Here is an 18,283-nt window from a genome sequence, read left to right on the forward strand (position 1 = left end):
ATGGAAATCTACCTCGTCTGGAGTGTCAGTTGAACCTTTCCCTTTTTGGGACTTTGAATTGGTTACTTTTATCTTGTATTTTATGAATGTTATGATCCTGTTTATGATTTCTTTTGGAATACTTGTGAGTCATCATGATTTTATGAATGTCATGATCAAGTTTATGCTTAAAATGTATGCAATAATGCAATTTTAGTGTATTTTCTTGTTCAAATGAGAACTCTCTTTTTTCGACCGCCTTGTAATTCAATCAAATCTTGGGCACGAAAATCACTATCAGTTCACCCCAACTGGCAATCCTGACCAGATACTCTTTGGTTGGACATGACCATGATTCTCTTCATTATTGAACCTATACAATATTCATGACCAGATAATTGATCAACAACACACATCTTGGATTATCCTAACTTGTTGAACTTTCAAGGTTTTAATTTTCTGTGGCCCATCATCATCTAAGCCTCATGCTAAAACCATTTTCAGCTTCGGAACACCTGCACTTTTCCAAAACTTTTTGTACAATAATACAAAATGATCTCATGTTTCCCAAGTTAATCTACATGTTTTTATTTTCAAATTATGATGCTTGCAACATGGTGTTAACAAGAAAAATACCTCTTTTTATTTATATAAACGAAAAGAGTTTTTTTGGGTAAATACATGACAAATTTTTAATTGGAAAAAGTAAAAGCAAATAAAGTAGGTGCCCTCAGATATCAATAGTACGAATGCTTTTGAACTGGCATGCCACAGAGTAACTCAAGTGTAGCTTATGTTAAAGGGATTTTGAGAATTGTAACAACGCACAAGGGTGTGAAGTTTCCACTATAATACCAAATCTCCAAATATTGGATGCTATAAACCAGTATTGAATCTCATGTGCTCTCTATTTTTTTTCTGGTTATTCAAGCACTTTTCAATCTCTAGTCCCAACCTTGATCACAATTTGATGTTACCGCTCAAATCAAGAGTTCTTTCAACTTCAAAATCAATTCAGAACCTCTACTATGAACGAATCCTGAATTTGAATAAAAATTCAAGCTTTGTGGGTTTTCAACTTGAGACCTCATTTGGTTTTAAGATGTCCTTTACAGATTTTCATCTTGAACCCCCTTTTATTTTATTTTATTTTATTTTATTTTTTTCTTTCTTTTTTTTTCATTTTTCATTTCTTTTTTCATTTTCTTTTTTCAGGCGAAGTATTTCTTGACAGCGTCAGAGTTCACAGGGTTAGACTCTGGTTTATCCATCTCGGTGAGGATCAAAGCTACTCTAGAAAAGGCTTTCTTTACAACATAAGGTCCCTTCTAATTTGGAATCCATTTACCTCTAAAGTATTTTTGAATTGAAAAAATCTTTTTAAGTACCATATCTCTTTCATGAAACTCTCATGGGTGAACCTTCTTATCATGGGCTCTCATTATACGTTTCTGATAAATCTGACCATGATAGATAGCTTTTAATATTTTCTCCTTAATCAAATTAGCTAGTCATACTTGGCTTGTACCCATTCTAATTCATCTAGTTTAACCTCTGATAATACTCGAAGTGATGAAATTTATACCTCAATAGGTAACACAACTTCCTTTCCATAGGCTAAACAAAATGGGGTTGCCACAGTTGATGTCCTTACCAAAGTTCGATAGGCAAAAAACGCAAACCGTAACTTCTTATACTAGTCTTTATAAGTCTCAGTCATTTTCTCTATAAGCCTCTTGATGTTCTTATTGGCTACCTCTGCTGCCCCATTCATCTTCGAGCGATAAGCGGTGGAATTATGATGCTTTTTCTTGAACTGCTTACATACTGATTCGATCATCTTATTGTTTAAGTTCAAGGATTTTTCAGAGATGATTCTTTCTGTTAAACCATATCCACAAATGATTTCTTTCTTTAAGAACTTGCAGACTGTTGACTGAGTGACATTTGCATAGAAAGTTGCTTCTACCCATTTGGTGAAGTAGTTTATTGCCACCAAGATGAAACGATGACCATTTGAAGCCTTGAGAAAAAGTTATCCAATAACATCCATGCCCCACATAGAGAACAACCACAGAGCTGCCATCACGTGCAATGGATGATGAGGAGTATGTATATTGTCTCCATAAATATGGCACTTGTGACATTTTATGGCATAATTGATACAATCAGTTTCCATGGTTAACCAATAATACCAAAATATCATTATTTGTCTAGCCATTGTATGTCCATTGGCATGGGTATCACACACTCCATCATGTACTTCTTAAATGATTGTTTTAGTTTCTTTGGCATCCATATACCTCAATAGAACCTGATCAGGACTTTTCTTGTATAAGATATCACCATCGATCACATACCCTACATCCATCCTTCTAATAGTTCTTTTGTCATTCTCGGTTGCTTGCTCAGGATAACTTTGATATATGATGTATTACAAGATATCATAATACCAGGGATTTCCATCCTCTTTCTCTTCTATGATATAGAATTGGGATGGATACTCATAAGCTTGCATCTCAATGGGCATCATATTTGAATGATCATTTACTTTCAAGGCTGCTGCCAAAGTGGCTAGGGCATCCACCATTTGATTTTCTTCTCTAGGGAGGCAATGGATTATCACTTCTTCAAATTCTTTGATAAGCTCCATGACATATTTACGATATCCCACCAACTTGAGGTCTTTCGTTTCCCATTCACCTCTAAGTTGATAAATTACCAGAGCTGAATCTCTCTATATACTTTGAGTATCTTTACCTTGCGCTCAATGACAGCTCTAAGATCCAAAACACACGCTTCATACTCAGCCATGTTGTTTGTGCAACAAAAATCAGTTGACTAATGAAAGGATAGTGTTATCCTCTAGGTGAGACCAAAATTACCCCAATTCCATGCCCCAAGGTATTCGAAGCACCATCAAAGTTCAAATTCCAATGTTTATCAGTAGAAGTAAATGCATCTTCAACTGAAATAGACATTACATCTTCATCTGAGAAATCATAACTCAACAGTTCATATTTTTTAGAGGCCATACTTGCGATGAAATCTGCTATAACACTCCCTTTAACTACTTTTTGGCTCACATATTGGATGTCAAACTCAGACAATAAAATCTGCCAACGAGCCAATCTTCCAGATAAAGCAGGTACATCCATAAGATATTTCAGAGGGTCAAGCCTTGAGATCAACCAAGTGGTGTGATACAACATATATTGCTTAAGCCTTCGAGTAGTCAAAACCAAATTACATCACAAATTTTCAATCGGTGAGTACCTTGCCTCGCAATCGGTGGACTTATTACTGAGGTAATAAATTGCTCTCTCTTTTCTCTTGGTTTGGTCATGCTGCCCTAATATACACCCAATTGAATTCTCGAAGATTGACAAGTAGATAATTAATGGTTTTTCTGAGATAGGTGACACTAAGATTGAGGTATTTGACAAGTATCACTTAATTGCTTCAAAATCTTCTTAAGAATCATCACTCTACACCCCTGGGTTATTTTACGGAGAAGGTGAAAAATGGGATCATATTTCTTGGTCAATTGTGAGATAAACCGAGCAATGTAGTTTAATTTCCCCAAGAATCCTCGAACTTCTTTTTATGTTTGTGGGGGTGGTAAATTTTGAATAGCTTTGACTTTGTCTGGATCTACTTCAATCCTTTTTTTTCTCACTACAACCCCAAAAGTTTTCTAAACATCACTCTGAAGGTATACTTGTTTCGATTGAGTTTTAACTGACATTTTCTCAATCTCTGAAAATGTTTCCTCAAATTCTCTACGTGTTCTTCCATTTTTCTTAGCCTTAACTATCATATCATCGATATAACTTCTATTTATTTTTGCATCATGTCATGAAACAATGTTACCATAACTCTCTAGTAAGTTGCCCCTGTATTCTTTAGCCCAAACGACATCACCTTATAGAAAAATGTGTCCCACATGGTGACAAACATAGTTTTTTCCATATCTTCAGGGTACATCTTTATTTGATTGTAACCAGAGAACCCATCCATGATTGAAAATAGAGAATTTCTAGCAGTATTATCCACCAGTCTGTCTATGTATAGAAAAGGAAAATTATCCTTTGGGCTCGCCTTATTGAGATCTCTGTAGTTAACACATATATCAAACTTTCCCATCATTCTTTGGTACTGGAACAATGTTTGCCACCCATTTAGGATACTTGGATACTTTCAGGAACCCGTCATCGAATTGTTTCTTTACTTCTTCTTTAATTTTTAGTAGCATCCCATGTCTCATTATTCTGAGATTTTGTTGCACAGGTTTACACTCTGGCTTTATCGACAATTTGTGTACCACCAACTCAGTATCTAAACCCGAAATGTCCTCATACGACCAAGCAAACACATCCTTATACTCTCAAAGTAATCCAATCAAACTCTGTCATCCCTCAGCAGATAGAGATGTGTCAATCTTTACTTCTTTCTTATTTTTATCTGATCCTAGATTCAAAATTTTAGTGGTCTCTTCTTGATGCAGAATCTGTTTATTTTCCCTTTCCACTATTTTTAGCAGTTCAGAAGGTAAGTCACATTCCTTGTCGTTATCACAACCCTCGATCTCCCCTTGATATATGGGTAGCTCAAAATCAATCTCTGAGTCAGTTTCATCAGTATTCATATTATTGATACCTGGGGCCCTGAAAGAATAACGGATGAGAGGATATATATACGTATACACATATATAAGAATCTATCCCATATCAAAATAGAATGAAATAATATATACATAATTGATAACTCTGTAAAAATTTTCATATTTGGGACCTTTTTCACTTACGTTATTGATTACCTAAGAGCCCATTTAGGATCATATAGTTGCATGTGGTGGAATTACGTTTTCCGCGACATTTTACTTTGTAATCAGTGCTGCTTTATGGGGAAGGCGTTTTTTTGGTGATGTGCAGGATTTGAGAGCAAGGAAAAGCAAAAGAGAAATGTCGTGACATAAGGAAACTAATGAGCAGAATGCAAATGCCAAACCAGTTGACATTTCGATAGCGATCAAAATGAAAGAATATATTTTTAGAGCCAACTGTCCCTATTTTCACGTGATCTCTACACATGAGGAGACACCTGCCTAGAGGTGACCAACGCTGCTGTAGCTGATCCTGCCGGACACGCCCTGCTGCTGCTGATCATGTCGAGCCTTTACTTGCTGTTGCTGATCCTATCGGGTACTCAGCCAGTCACCTAGGCTGGACCATTTCCAGTTGCCCAGGGGGAGCACTGCCAGCTCTGCCCACTCTCACGTGAATGAAGCATGATTTGGGGTATCCTAGGAATTTCAACACAAATTCCTAGGTTAATTCTCCCCATATAAATAGAGGATGAAGCCACAATGGAAAGAGGACTTTACATACGTCGGCTTGACCTTATTTTCAAAGAGAAAAATATCTTTCCTTTTTCCATCAATCCTATTTGCCGTGACATTCCTCTGTTGACAAGCTAGAGTGAGTGGCGTTCTAGGCGTCCGAGAGGAAATAGTTCGTTGGGAAAGTCCATGGTGGTCGAGGGAACATCCGACAGTGCACGTCGAAGGCTTTTCCTCATTCATTTTGCTCTTTGCTTTCATTATTTATCATTTGGGTTATAAGGAACGGATTAACTTGCTTTGTGCTTGCTATATTCGAACCCCACCATGAACTAATCTTATTTGGTGGGAGTTCATTTTGGATATTTAATATTTGCTTTAATGAATGGTTGTTTTTGTATGTTTTATCCGTTTTGTTTATGAAGCTTAGTTCCTTAAGGTTGTAGGAGCTATGAGAGTAGTCATTCCTTAGGAGATTACTTAGTGTTCGAGAGAATGTATAGGTAGCACATATTTAGTGTTCGAGAAAAACTAGGGAGGAACCACATAAGCAAGGAGTTCTAGATAGTAACTAGGCCTAATCCACCTTAGAGATAAGGCTAGGATTTCATTCGACTAAAAGGTGTTTTATGTGAACGATAGGTTAGATATTAATGCTACCGCAAAAAGGTATTACCGAGACATATCCTGTTATCTGGACCAATAGGATCACTGCATGGGCGCCAACCGGTTTGCCAATGCATCTTCAATCTATCGAGTCCCTTAACTAGAGATAGCATAGGGCACCCTTAGTAAACTCTGTCGGGCAGATAAGGTATAGAAGTAAGACCATTCTGAGAAGTAGACTTAGATTTTCCTAGGTGACTCTTGTCATTCATTCTATAGTAGCTTGTCGTGTGAGGAAGTTAAAGTCCTAGTAATCAAATCCTATCTTTACATTTTATTTTGCCTTTGCATTTTCCATTTGTTTGTACTCAATACAATTTAATTTGCCTAAACATTTCCATCCATTTTTCCTCGACATCTCCATCTGCTACCATATTACCATCATTCTATTTCTACAACATCCATTTCACTTTACCACAATATTCTCATTTGTACATACCATCACTAAATTTACGTAGGTGACATAGTAAAGTGCTTTGATTAAACTTATCAATTTTTGCCAATCCCTGTGGAGACGATACTCACTTATCACTGTATTACTTGTTTGATTGTGTATACTTACATATATTTCCGCACCAATATTTAATACTCACAAACAATGGGAAAGTTTTTGGCGCCGTTGTTGGGGATTGGCAACTGGAAGTTAATTTGTTTTGTCATATCATTATTATTTTACTTTTTTGTTTTTCTTTTATATATAGTTTTACTTTTTATTTTCCTCATATTTTCAGGTTTTTCTTGGTGTATGACCAGAAGACATTTGAACAAGCCATTAGAACCAGTTGAACCCTATATCGAGAGGCTTTTTAGGCTAAGAAGACGTGCTCGACGTGCAAACATGTATCAAATCAGAAATCAAGGCATTGATCATGTGGAAGATCCGAATGCCGAGGCAATTCCAAATGTTGGGAATGCAGCCAAACCTAGTGCTATTTCTGATCACTTAAACCCTATCTTGGATGACTTAAATCCTATCATGTTCAATATGCTGAATTCTATAGGGCAATTTGGGGGCATGCCAAATGAAGATGCCAGACAACATATTCATAACTTCTTGGAGGTATGCGATTTGTTTCGTCAACAAGGAGTGCATGAAGATGTATTGAAGTTAATGCTATTTCTATATTCTCTGCGTGACCGAGCAAGGGCTTGGTTGAGTGGCGTTTTAACGGGTTCAATGGAGTATTGGACTGATTTGTGCAAATTTTTTTTTCTACGGTATAATCCTCTGAACATGAACACCCAACTGAGGAACGACATCACTTCTTTTCATCAAGCTGATGACGAATCAATATATGAATGAATGCTGGGATCGATATAAAGGATTGCTTCACAGATGTTCGAATCATGGTTTTCAAGATTAGATGCAAGTGGTGATGTTCTATAATAGAGTTAATGTGCCCACGAGGATGATGCTAGATGCCTCGAAAAAGGAGACATTACTTGACAAATCACCTGCAGAGACATTTGACATTCTGGATAGGATTGCCAATAACGATTATCAATTTCTATCCACAAGGCTTGGACTTGGGTGAAAATCACATGGAGCTTTCGAGCTGGACTCTAAGGATTCGATGTCCGCCCAACTTGCTGCTATCACCAATATGTTAAAGAATTTGCAAAGGCCAAGTGAGGTGATAGAAGTAAAGGCGGCCAATTCAGCATGTTTATTATGCCATGGCAATCACCATGAGAGTGAGTGCCCGACCAATCAAGAATCCATCAACTATGTGGGGAACTACAATCGAGACAACAACAACCCCTATTCTAACACATATAATTCTGGATGGCATCAAACTCCAAACATTTTTTTAGGGAAATCAAGGAACCATCAATGCCAATTAACCATTTCGACAGCATAATTTCAATTACTCCAAAGGTTTACAAACGAATATACCATGGCATAATTCTCATAAGGGAGGGTTATCTTCGTCTAACACAAGTTCTTTGGAAGCCAAAATGCAAGAGTTCATAGCAACTATGAAGACCATACTGCAAGACCTCCATAAAAAAAACCAAGGAGCCATACTTCAGAGCCATAATTCATCCCTGAGGGCGTTGGAGGGTCAGGTTGGTCAAATTGTCGCGGCATTACAAGAACGAAGACCAGGACATCTGTCGAGTGAGAGTGACACTGAAGTCATAAAACCTCATGGAAAAGAACAATGCAGTGTACTAACTCTACGGAGTGGTACCCAAATCAATGTGGAAGACAAGTTTGGGGGAAGACCAAATGATAATTTACCCTCTGTAACTGTGCAAGCTGAGCAAGAATTGATAGAAGAAACACCAGTGGAAGAGGATAAGGATAAGGGTTCATCGAGTAAAGCGATTGAGGGAGCAAACAAAAATGCCAAGGCAAACTCTGTTCCCACCCCATCAGTACAAGAAGTTAGACCCCCACTTCCTTTCCCATAGAGACTGAAGAAGCATAACGAGGATATTCAATTCAAGAAGTTTGCTGATATTCTGAGTCAACTTCAAATCAATGTTCCTTTTCTGGAAGCTATGGAACAAATGCTGATATATATGTTAAATTCCTCAAGGAGATTGTTACCAAGAAAAGAAAGGCTGAGCAGTACGAGACAATTGCCACGACAAAAAAATATTGCTCTTCCTTAAGCAAGCTACCACAAAATAGACATGATCCAGGCAGTTTTATCATTCCATGTTCGATAGGAGACAAATATGTTGGGAATGCACTATGTGACCTTGGCTCAAGCGTGAACTTGATGCCTAAGTCAATTTTCGTGAAGCTTGGAATAGGAAATGTGAGACCCACCTCTGTCATCTTCCAATTACCCAATCATTCACATGTCCGTCCCGAAGTACGAATCGAAGATGTCATTGTAAGGGTTGACAAATTCGTATTTCCAGTCGACTTTCTGATTCTGGACTGTGAGGTCGATGCCATAGCACCCATAATTCTGGGGAGACCCTTCCTAGCTACCGGTCGCATTCTTATCGACTGCGAGAAGTGTGAGCTGACCATGATAGTGGCCGACCAATGTGTTACTGTGAATGTTTTTCATTCTCTCAAATACATGGATGATTCTAAAGAATTCTAGAGTATTTTAGAATTGGATTCATTTATAGCAGAAGAAGCATATCAATTTTACCATGATATTTGCAATCATCTGGAAACTGATGAGAGGATATTTGAAGACTTGAAGGCTGGAGAGCCTAATTACTTTTCTTTCGAGGAGTAGCAGGCTAGCTTTCTCATAGCTAGCCCAGGTATGCGTTTTGAACCTCTTAATTTCGATGAATTTGTTCCTCCTAATCTTTCATTACACCATGCTCCTACCCTAGAGTTATAGAATTTGCCACAACATCTTAAATATGCTTATCTGGGTAGTAATGAAACTTTACCTGTGATTATTTCCTCTGCTCTTACTCCTAACCAAGAATGTAGTTTGCTAAGTGTTTTGTCACATCACAAGAGAGTGTTAGGATGGACGATGGCGGATCTGAATGGAATAAGTTCAACAATTTGCATGCACAAAATCCTGCAGGAAGAATGCCATGGAAAATCCATAGAACTGCAGCGAAGATTAAACCCAATCATGAAGCAAGTTGTGATAAAAGAAATTCTCAAGTGGCTTGGCGCTGGAGTGATTTACCCCATCTCTGATAGTTCTTGGGTGAGTTTCATCCAATGTGTGCCAAAGAAGGGAGGCACGACCGTGGTGACAAGTGAAGACAATGAGTTGCTACCAACATGCACTGTCACCGGGTGGCGAATTTGCATGGACTACCGTAAACTCAACAAGGCCACCAAGAAGGATCACTTCCCTTTGCCATTCATCAATCAAATGCTGGATCGACTAGTTGGCAAGGCATTTACTATTTCTTGGATGGATACTTAGGGTATAATCAAATTACCATCGCACTAGAGGACCAAGAGAAGACAACGTTCAAATGTCCCTATGACACTTATGCTTTCCGAAATATGCCTTTTGGACTCTGTAATGCCCCGACAACTTTTCAGCGCTGCATGCAAGCCATATTTTCTGACATGGTTGAGGACTTTCTAGAAATCTTTATGGATGATTTCTCTGTTTCTGGAGATGACTTCGAAAAATGCCTCGGTAATCTGGCAAAGGTACTCAAACGATGTGAGGAGGTCGACCTTATGTTGAACTGGGAAAAGTGTCACATCATGGTGACCGAAGGTATTATTCTAGGCCATGAAATTTCTGAAAAGGGCATTGAAGTGGACAAAGTCAAGATCGAGGTGATCGAGAATCTACCCCCACCAACTTCTGTCAAGGGCATTAGGAGTTTCCTTAGACATGCTGGATTTTATAGACGATTCATCAAGGACTTCTCCACGATATCCAAGCCCTTATGTACCCTGCTTCAACAAAATCAACCATTCATGTTCGATCAAAATTTCCATGGCGCATTCAATGAGCTGAAATGAAGACTTATCTCTGCACCTATCGTGGTTCCCCCCAGATTGGACGTCACCGTTCGAGTTAATGTGTGATGCAAGTGATTTTGTCGTGGGAGCTGTGCATGGGTAACGTAGAGGTAAAATTTTCCATGTTATATATTATGGCAGCCACACCTTGAATGGGGCACAATTGAACTATACTACCACTGAGAAACAATTACTTGCCATGGTGTTTCCATTTGACAAGTTTAGGCCATACTTGATATGTAACATCCCAAAAAGCGGGCTAGTGACCAAAATGCAAATTTTGAAAGTTTGATGGTCAAAGTAGAAAATTGGGAAAACTTTAAAGACCTAAGTGATATTTTTCCCAAAAAGAGAATTTATTCCATAAATGGATTTAGTTAGTGATGAAATTATAAGATTTTATAAAGTTTGGTGACCAAAGTATAAACTTTGAAAAGTTTAGGGACCAAAATGGTAATTTTAAAAAGTTAATGTTGGTTTCGAAAATAAGGAAATAAATATAATATTTTCACATTTTTAAATTTTGTAAAATAATATTTAAGGAATTAATTCCATGTTTAATTTGGATTGTTGGATTAAAGTGATAGAATTGTAAGTTTTGGAAATTGCAAGGGTAAAATGGTAAAGTGAGAAAATATTTTGTTCATCTTTGACTTTGAAAGATGATAAGGTTGTTGTAGCTTGATATTAATGTAAATATCAAGTTCATTAAGGGTAAATTAGTATAGATATTTTAATTTCAAGGGTAAAGTGGTAATTTGACATTTAATGAATATTTTATTCAATATTTAATTAAGAAAGATGAAGAAATATCATATGATTTCTTCATCTTCTCCAGCATCAAATGTGAGCTCTCCCAAAGGTAAGAAAACATTTTGTTTTCAATTTTTGAGTCAATTTCTTTAGAATTCGAGTTATGCCGTGAAATATGAAAGTGATCTACGTAAAAAACGCTATCATTTGGTACCATTATTTCTTTCTAATCTTGCTGGAATTCAAAGATCCCAAATTTAAGGGTTTATGTCATGATAGGATTCATGAAATTGATGATACATCTTGATGATTTAGAGGTTATAGATTCATTTTCAAGCTTGATTTATGGTTAAAACATGTTCAATCTTTCTAGAAATTATTCTTTGAAAATTTGACATGATGAATTTGAGTGAGAAAAATTATGGAAAAATCATATAAGGTCTGGAAATGATGTAGGAAGTATTCTACAATCCTTAGAAAATTAGGGGACCATTCTGTAATTTTTGAAAAGTTGGGAGACCAATTCGGCAATTTTGGAAAAGTTGTGAATAATTGTATAATTGTTTAATAGTTGATGTACTATGCTGAAAATTGCTGTTTTGGAATTAAAATGAACATTTAGATGTGAAATATGACCATTTTGGAAGTTTGGAAAGATTGGCGATTTAAGTGCAACATTCACATAGTTAGGGTACCGATACACTAAGGATAGTATCGGTACCCCCTTGAAACAAGAACTTTGAATGTAATTTGTGTACTGATACATAGGCAGTGTACCGATACACCAGTGAAGGGATGTACTGATACCCTGTAGTGGGTACCGATACACTAAAAAGGGAAATAGAATTAAATCTTTCTTTTAGTCAAAGAAATGAAGGATCAAATCATAATATTTGGAAAGCTGATATGGATATTATATGTATGATTGTGTAGATCTCGAGCACAAGCAAGTTCTGAAACGACCGCAAAGTTAGGATCAATCCAAAGAGATAAATCATAGAAGCGGATTTGAATATATAAAGTGTCAAGGTGGGTGCGCATTTAATTGTACTTATGTTATCGAACAAACATTGGCTTGCGATGAACTAGTGACGGAGTTACGATGGTAAGAAGTGACTCCTAAAATGTTATTTAATTTGTGATTGATGTGATTCTTATGTGTGCATGATTACATGAAAATAGGTAAATGTGTCATATGCGAAATGGTCTACATGATTACATGTATATGCGACATGTGGTATTGACATAAATGACTATAGGATCACGAACTATGTAAAATAGCAATGATTTATGTGATAACAAGAGAAAGTGATATAAACTATGTGGTATAGGTATAAATGATAAGTTAAACGACATGGACATATGTGATTGTATGAGAAAGAATATAAGCTACGTGATTATGAACATGTGGATATAGGTCTAGTTGAAGATATAATAACAAGATATAAATTACATGAGTTAGATATATAAGAACCGGTATAACCAACTTATGAGATTAAATGAAAAGTAAGATAAGTTAAATAACATTGACCTATAGGACAATATGAGAATAGTATATAAATTAGGAGACATTGACAGAAGTGATTATATGGACATGTAAGATAAGTTATATGGGGAACAATTATGGGCTTAAATGAACATATAATATATGAGTTATATGGTAAAGATCTATGAAGCTATAGGAAAATGTTATGAGAGCTATGTGATGATCAGTTATGAGAATATATATATGTAACAAGCTAGGTGAAATTGAATTAAGTAAATATATAAAACTAGAATATAAATAATGTGAGATAAGTTATTATGTAAAACTGTGAGATAAGTTATATAGCATTGATATATGAACTATATGAAAGTATGTACATGAATACATGTATAAGTTTATATGTTATTCTATGTGCTATGTGATGTATATATGAAAATATGTGAACAAGATATGACATACTTGTTTACATGAACACATGAGACATGATATAAGCTATATGATAAGATCTATGTGATTACATGCGCATGTGATATATGTTACATGATATGAACCTATATGATATGGGTTATATAACAAGAATGATATACAAGCTACATGAAAATGAGTTATAAGATTACATGTTTATATGATAAGTGATGTGAATATGTGATAAATATGAAAGATAATGCCCATGTTATGTGTCATGAGATCTAGAGGTATAGTTGCATGCCAAGAGTCGAGGGTCTACGCGATCCTTCGAGACATATATGTATCCTATGGAACATTTATGATGTCCTTAGAGACACATACTTGGTCTTTGGAATATGTATATGATTCTTAAGGAATTTCTATGTGGTCCTTATGGACATTTTATATGGCACTACAGTGCAATTCTACGCGGTACTTCGGTGCCATTCTATGTGGCACTTCGGTGCAATTTATACGAGCTGTGGTGACAACATATGTGCACAACCTTAATGTACTCGCATACCTTAAGTTCTCAGTAATGTACATGGGCTTATAAAAGATATCAAAAGTGTTTGCATTATTATATGTTATTATGTTATTATTGTTTACCCTGAATTACATGTGTACATGGGCTAATAAAGAGATAATAACAAATACAATATATGTGATGTATATGCTTTTGGTGATATGAAATATGTTACATGAATTATATGATGTTATGTGTGTTTCTTTGTGAAATGATATATGTGTTATATGATATACAGAAATGATAAGTACAAATTATATGATAAATAGGTTAATGATAATGATAGAGATCATGATAATGATGTTGATGTTGATAATGATGGTATATGTGCATGCATGCATTCTGTTATATGAAATGTTTTATGGTTTATATTATATGTTTTAAATGACTCACTAAGTCAACGACTTAGCGTGTGATTGTTTCATACGTAGGTTCCGAGAAGAGGAAGAATGAGTAAAGTTAACCAAGACAGGTCAATTTCTCCTTTCCAAATATAAGATCAAAAAAGAATTAAATAGTAAGTATTTTGTAATACTGATTGTGGTTGGCATGTAAATAAAGATTTGAATATGATATGCTCTAATCGGTTTTGTAAAATCATATAATTGTATTTTATGTAATTATTCAGTTGTATTTAGTAAAAGTTTAAAATTATTCACTATTTTGTATAAGTAAATGTTTTGAAATGTCAATGTGACACCTCAGATTCGTATCCGAATTGGGTACGGGCTGGGGGTGTTACATTTAATGGTATCAGAGCTATGGGTGACTACTTACAATTGCCTACTTACAATTGATATCAATATGTATATGGACAACATTCAAAACACATATTATTCATATTATATAAATATATGACTAAATAATAAACTTGGAAATTTTAGTGTCACAATAACAAATCAAATAAATAACATAACATATAATAAAAAATCATACATTACAAGCACCCACAATGTAATAAACCCATATATTTAGGACTAAAATGAACATATTTAAAATTCCAGGCTAGAAATTAAAATAAGTAAAAGTCAATAACTAAAGGTGACCAAATTAAAATAAAAAAATTACATGATTAAATTAAATAAAATAAAAAAACAGATCAATGACCAAAATATAAAACATGTTGAAACTACAGGGACTAGTTAATAATTAAATCTTTTTTACAAGCCTAAAACATATTTTTTATTAAAAATGCATAAATTACTAAATCATTCCAGAAAAAATAAAATAAAATAAAATAATCACTACACATGACTAAAATGCAAAAACACACTTAAATAAGGGGGACTAAACAACAAATATTCCAATAAATACATAACATAGAAGAAAAAGGGTAAATAACAATTTTGGTCCTCGTAGGTGACAAAAATGCAAAAACACGCTAAACTTAGAGGGACTAAACATAAATTAACTCAATCAATATATAACACGTATGAAAAAGGGTAAATACCAATTTTGGTCCTTGCAGGTGACCAAAATGCAAAAAGGCGCTAAACCTATAGGGACTAAACAATAATTAACCCTTAACTTTCCCTATAAAAGTTACTTTTTTTTATTTTCACTGAAAACCCCAAAATATCTTAAAATCTTTTTCCCCTCTCTTTTCTCTTTCGGTCAGCCACCATTTGACCTTCTATACCACCGCTCCAGCCGTCGTTTCGGCCGCCACACACGACATTCGAAACTCCTAAATTGACCCAAAAACCCTATACTTCCATATCTACTACCTTAGACCCCGATTAGGGGCTAAAACTCATCAAAAACTACTCCTAAACACAAAAAAGGGGCTCAACGCTTCGGCTTTCCACTCACTCCGACCACCGTGGAAGATGAACCGACCTCTCAGGTAACTACTCAACCTCTTCCTCTTCTTTTGTTTTTTTTTCCGTAAATATGTATTTTTTATTATTTCAAAACTAAAAAAAGAAAAAATTACCTTAAACTTTTGTTTGTATTGCTTCGAAAAATAAAAGGGGATCACTTTTTCTTACAACTGATTCGGGTTTTATACCCAACTTTTACAAATCTTTTCAAAAAAAAAAAAAATTGACATCTACTCTTGGTGGTTGTTGATGATGGATCTTTGTGGCAGGGAGGTATGGTTGCCTTGCTCGATTAGTAAGGCATTAAATGCCTCGGATTTTGTTAAGATCCGATCTGGCTCGGCTTGGTGGGTCTGACGATCGGTGCGGCTGGACGTGGGGTAGATTCGGTTGACGGTTGTGGCTCATCCTTGACGGCAGCAACGGCAGCTGAAAAGTCCTCCCTTGTTTTAGGGTTAGGGTTAGATTAGGGTTTTGTAATTGGGCCTCTGTTTGGGCTTGGGTATAGGTTTCTGTTTGGGCCTGGATTTTTGGGTTTGTAAAATAAAAAAATAATTATAAAAATAAAATAATAATTAATAATTATAATAATGTTAACGAGATCTTCTAGCAAAAAGAGTGTCAACAATTATTCTATGTATATCATGCTTAACATACACTATCCGAGAGCATCATCAATCACAAACTAATCATGACTATAACTTACCATACAGTCATATTAATAGCAATAAGATACACAAAGATGAATTATTTGATATCACCTAACAATCAAGTAAAAATTAATTAATAGTAACGATCGGTCTTATGTTTGTACTCACGACGCTATTAATCGTACATGTAGTCCATAACAATAGAGTTTATGTATACATTCAAAGCAACAACGGTAGATTATATAGAATCACCAATGCATCATATATTACAAACAATGATAATATGATACGTGAAATCATCATGCATATGATATTACAACAACTTTTGAAGGCTTTGAAATGGTTGAGTCCAAGAAGAAGACACAGAGAAGGAAACAATACACTCCATCTCTTTGCAATCCCCTATTCTACTCACCATCACTGTATTGGATTGTGTTGATTATTACACTTTTACCGGTTCTCTCGAACTCAAAATTTGAAAGACGTGAGCCCACCTGTAATCTGTAAGTGATGAGTTTTTTTCTTAGATTTCTGCTTGGATTAGATAGAACACTTCAAGATCAAGGTACCTTAGATTTATCAACATATCCATGCCTTCAGGTATTTCCTGAATTCTGGTGCAATTAATATCCAACTTCTTCAGTCTTTGAAGCTTCGAAAGTCAAGGCAAATATCTTAATCTTTAACAGCCATGAAGCAACAGTACGAAGCAACAGTATTTTGAGGTTCTTTAATTCAGATATGGAATCAGGTAGACACTCTTTTTTTGTCCGGGACAGATTAAGAACACTAGACAAGACATTTACAAAGAAAGCATTTGAGATCTTCTCCATAGGATTCTGTTGCAGTAACAAGGTTATAATTAGTTCAAAATTTGGAAGCGACATATCTTCGGAATCTCTATCATGGAGTTTTCCATAAACGATACTTTCCCAACACCCGCCTTTCATTCCTTGTCTTTTGGTAACGTTATTAGTTGCAGGCCTGCTTGTATAATATATAGGATCCTTGTTTGTTATGGACAATGCCATGTCTCTCACTGCATCATGCATCTTCACACAAGGTCGACTGAATCGTTTGATACCATTTTCTAACAAACAATTATCTTCCAACTTTTTCAAATAGACATTGCCCTTGTCTTTCATTTCTTGTCCTGTTTCCATTTCATCTATAAATCCCTCATCAATCCAACATTCGATTAGCTCATCCTTCTCAATTTCGAAATCTTCAGGATATAATGCACAATACAAGGAGCATTGTTTAACTTTCTCATCTTTTAAGTGATCAAAACTAAATTTTAAGCACTCCGTCACTTCAGCTTCCACTCCTTCAATCATCCCTATTCGTCCTTTCAATTCCTTGAGAGCATTTTTCCAAATACAATGGTCATCTCCTCCTTTTAGGGTACCACCTACCACAACAATTCTGAGAGGCAGACAGACACATTCTTTGACAACGAGCTTCAAAGTTGGCAATATCCTTGCACATTGCACTATGTTAGGCCCAACTTTATTCAAGAATAGTATTAATGCCTCTTCTTCTGAAAGGGGTCTTACCAGTATATCCTTACAACTCATACGTTTACAGACTTGCACTGAACGAGTTGTCAACACCAACTTCCATCCATTGCTACGACTCAGCTCAGGGATCCCAAGTTCCTCTAGAAAGAATCTGTCCCACACATCATCTAGGATTATAACACACTTTCCTGTTTTCTTCAGCATTTCTAATAAGATTGCCCCTCCTGCATCAAACGTCGCCAGATTTCATCTCTCACAACTTTCTCACCCACTAGTTCAGATGTTGGCAGATACAACCCAACATTTGGACTACCGATGACAAGATTTTCAGAGGCATTAGGAGCTTTGTATTCCTATAGTCTTTTCATCAACCAGCTTTCCGTTGCAAGCACGACAGAGGTATCTGCCATTACTAACTTTAGTTTCAACATCTTGCGCTTCCCCAATCATCGCTTTCACATTTTCCAACCAATTTTTAATTCCCTCCTTTGGTACCTTCCCCACCTGAAGAAGCTCTGCTTTCAATTGCAGCTCTATATCTTTCATTTTGCTATTCAATTCATCTATGATTCTCTTGAAGTTTCTCACGTAATCATTGAAATTTCGGTGATATTGCCAATATTCACAGATTGGAGCTCCCAGACAATTTGCAATGGAAACTGCAGG

The 18,283-nt window shown here is 35.8% G+C and overlaps 1 long non-coding RNA gene across 1 annotated transcript; it reads right to left on the bottom strand.

The window, feature by feature from the left end:
- Positions 1-1,670: 1,670 nt before the first annotated feature.
- On the bottom strand, positions 1,671-17,825 carry LOC120186089. Its single transcript, XR_005522179.1, has 3 exons — positions 17,591-17,825; positions 14,745-14,753; positions 1,671-1,680 (listed from the first exon to the last, which is right to left on the bottom strand). It is a non-coding gene; the product is annotated as an uncharacterized LOC120186089 (long non-coding RNA).
- Between the last annotated feature and the right edge of the window lie 458 nt (positions 17,826-18,283).

This window comes from Hibiscus syriacus, unplaced genomic scaffold (genome assembly GCF_006381635.1).
Source record: "Hibiscus syriacus cultivar Baekdansim isolate YM2019G1 unplaced genomic scaffold, ASM638163v2 tig00113279_pilon, whole genome shotgun sequence".
Lineage (NCBI taxonomy): Eukaryota > Viridiplantae > Streptophyta > Magnoliopsida > Malvales > Malvaceae > Hibiscus > Hibiscus syriacus.